Below are 3,866 nucleotides of genomic sequence, written 5' to 3'. Positions count from 1 at the left end.
AGTTTGGAGTGTGTGTTTGCTTGCAAATGTGCATTTCTGGAGTATGATCTCAGAAGGGTGCTAAAAGAGGAGATACGCTCAGACATATACCCATTTTGTGATGCTGAGTTTTTAAGTCATCATCACACTGAAAAAGTTTTACAGTAAACTTTTTCTTTAAAAGGCCGGTCAGTAAATATTCATTACTTTGCTGGCCACCTGGTCACTGTCACAACTACTCAAACCTGCCATTGTAGCACAAAAACAGCCAGAGACAAAATGTAAACAATTGAGCATGGATATTGAAATATGAATTTCATACAATTTTATGTATCATAAAATATTATTTTGATTTTTTTCAACCATTAAAAAATGTAAAACTATTCTTATACAAAAATAGGCAGCAGGCTGAGTTAGCTTAAGAGTTTTTCTAAGTCTACAAAATTTCATTGTGCATTTGGGAAGAAACAGGGTGTGGGTAGTGGTGTCAAATGTCAGCATTTACAAGGGGAGAGAAGGCTGGATATTCCAAGTGAATATCCAACTTAAATATAGGACAAAATCAGACATTGTGGCCCCTCTTGATTAACAGAATATATGCACTAAGAATAAAGACAAATACTACTAAAAGACATTGTAAGTACTAAAAGACATGGTAAGTATACTCTATGATATTTGCATAATGACAACATTACCTAATGACACATTTCTCAAAACTTTTCCCCATTGTTAAACAACACATGGCTATATTGTGGTGATAGTTTCCTCCCATATGAAAGTCTCTTTGGCTCTTTTTCTTACTTCCTAGGAGATATCCTTAACTTTATTTTCCAACTATTCTATTGAGATTTCCATTTCTCTTATCATGTTTAATTCTAAGAACTCTTTTTTGTTTGTTTTATAAATATCATTTGTATAGCATCCTGTACTTGTTTTGTGGATGCAATTTATCTCTCTGAGTATCTTTCAGTTTTGACTTTTGTTTTCTTCTCTCTGCATATTCTCTGTTTCCTACAAAGTGCTTTTTTTTTTTTCTATTAGTTTGGTTTGGTCTTTATCTTTTATATTGGAAGCTTTCCTCATTTGTCTGGTGATACTTGGTTGTCTGTTTACAATTAGAGTGGAAGACTGTAATATGAATTGGAATTCTGAGTGCTTTGGTGAAACTTATCAACTTTGAACTGTTTTATTGGTTAATCAGGTAGATTCTTTTATTGAGAAGCCCTAATATAAATATATTTAGGTCTTTCCTCTTGAACTGTTCTGATTCATCAGTTAAGACTCTCCTAGTCCTTTACCTGGAGGTTAAATACCTGGTCACCAACATTCTGCAATTCAAACGGGAGAAGAGATCTGGAAATCTTAGCACTCAAAAGGCGTATGTTTCTTTCATCTCTCTGTTTTGCACATAATATTAATATCTTCAAGTAGACCTGGTGTATCTGCAACAAAATTACTCTGTTTCTCAAAAGAATAAATTTTCAATTTTCTGTTAGGGTGGATAACAGATTGTTCTCACAGCTATGTGCAATAGGGGAAGGGATAAAGGAATTTAAATGTTTTTTAAAAATTAAAAAAATTTTTCAACCAATTCTTCTTTGTTAACTTTCACCCCCACACCCTTCATTCCTAATTTCCAGAGGATTTTACAGTGTACATCACAGTTGGTTCTTGGTCCCATTCCCCTACATAGCTGCTGTACTGGAATTTTTCTTTCATAGCTTTGCAAAATCAAATACTACACCTCTATCTGTTTATCTGCAAAATGTCATTGCTCAGGATTGTTTCCCCCTTTACTCAGAAATGCTGTCTTTTATTTTCAGTTACATGTAATAATTATACATATTTATGGGGTATAGAATGATGTATCAATACATGTATACAATGTATAAAAATAAACTCAGGGTAATTAGTATATCAACTCAAATATTTATCATTTCTTTGTATTATGGACATTCGAAATTCTAGATTTTTGAAAATATACAATAAATTATAGTTAACCATATTTACCCTACAATTATGCATAACACCAGAACTAATTCCTCCTATGTATCTGTAATTTTGAATTTGATTTTGTTAGTTTGTTTGTTTGTTTTTAAGATGGAGTCTCGCTCTGTCACCCAGGCTGGAGTGCTATGGCGCAATCTCAGCTCACTGCAATCTCCAACTCCCAGGTTAAAGCAATTCTCGTGTCTCAACCTCTGAAGTAGCTGGGACTACAGGTGCACGCCACCACACCTGGCAAGTTTTTGTATTTCTAGTAGAGACGGGGTTTCACCATATTGGCCAGGCTGGTCTCAAACTCCTGACCTCATGATCTGCTCTCCTGGGCCTGCTAAAGTGCTGGGATTACAGGCGTGAGCCACCGTGCCCTGCCAATTTTGAATTTGTTAACCAACCTCTCCTCCTCCCCTCTTTCATTCCCAGCCCCTAATATCCAAATTATACCCTCTACTTCCATATGCTAAAAATATTTTTAGCTCACACATATGAATGAGAACATGCAGTATTTACCTACCTGGGCCTGTTTTGCTTAACATGTTCTCCAGGCTTGCCTATGTTGCTGCAAATGACAGGATTTCATTATTTCTTATGGCTGAATGATATTGCATTGTGTAGGCATACCACATTTTCTTTATCCATTCATCTACTCATGGACATCTGATTCCATATCTTGGCTACTGTGAATGGTGCTGCAATAATCATGGAGATGCGGGAATCCCTTTGCTATATTGATTTCACTTCCTTTGGATAAATACCCAGTAGTGAAATTGCTGGATCATATGGTAATTCTACTTTTGGTTTTTTGAAAAACCTCCATACTGTTTTTCTTAATGGCTATGCTGATTTATATTCCCATCACCACTGTATAAGAATTCTCTTTTCCCCACATCTTAACCAGCATTTCTTATGTTTGTCTTTTTGATAATAGACATTCCAACTGGGGTGACATGATATTTTGGCTTTGATTTGCATTTCTCTGGTAATTAGTGTTGTCAAGCATTTTTAAATGTTTTTTGGCCATTTGTGTGTCTTCTTTTGAGAACTATCTACTGAGTTCCATTGCCTGCTTTTTTTGTTTTCTTTTGTTTTACTTTTTAAAAAATTTTTACTATTATTTTTTATTATACTTTGTTCTAGGGTACATGTGCACAACATTGCAGGTTTGTTACATATGTATACATGTGCCATGTTGGTGTGCTGCACCCATCAACTCACCATCACCCATCAACTCATCATATACATCAGATATAACTCCCAATGCCATCCCTCCCCCTCCCACCTCCCCACAGTAGGCCCTGGTGTGTGATGTTACCCTGCCCATGTCCAAGTGATCTCATTGTTCAATTCCCACCTATGAGTGAGAACATACAATATTTGGTTTTCTGTTCTTGCGATAGTTTGCTGAGAATGATGGTTTCCAGCTGCATCCATGTCTCTAGAAAGGACACAAACTCATCCTTTTTTATGGCTGCATAGTATTCCATGGCGTATATGTGCCACATTTTCTTAATCCAGTCTGTCACTAATGGACATTTGGGTTAATTCCAAGTCTTTGCTACTGTGAATAGTGCTGCAATAAACATATGTATGCATGTGTCTTTATAGCAGCATGATTTATAATCCTTTGGGTATATACCCAGTAATGGGATGGCTGGGTCATATAGTATTTCTAGTTCTAGATCCTTGAGGAATCGCCATACTGTTTTCCACAATGGTTGAACTAGTTTACAGTCCCACCAACAGTGTAAAAGTGTTCCTATTTCTCCACATCCTCTCCAGCACCTGTTGTTTCCTGACTTTTTAATGATTGCCATTCTAACTGGTGTGAGATGGTATCTCATTGTGGTTTTGATTTGCATTTCTCTGATGGCCAGTGATGATGA

The sequence above is a fragment of the Macaca thibetana genome, chromosome 11 (assembly GCF_024542745.1).
Source record: "Macaca thibetana thibetana isolate TM-01 chromosome 11, ASM2454274v1, whole genome shotgun sequence".
NCBI lineage: Eukaryota > Metazoa > Chordata > Mammalia > Primates > Cercopithecidae > Macaca > Macaca thibetana.
The sequence above is the reverse complement of the archived record's forward strand: the minus strand, read 5'-3'. Positions refer to the sequence as shown.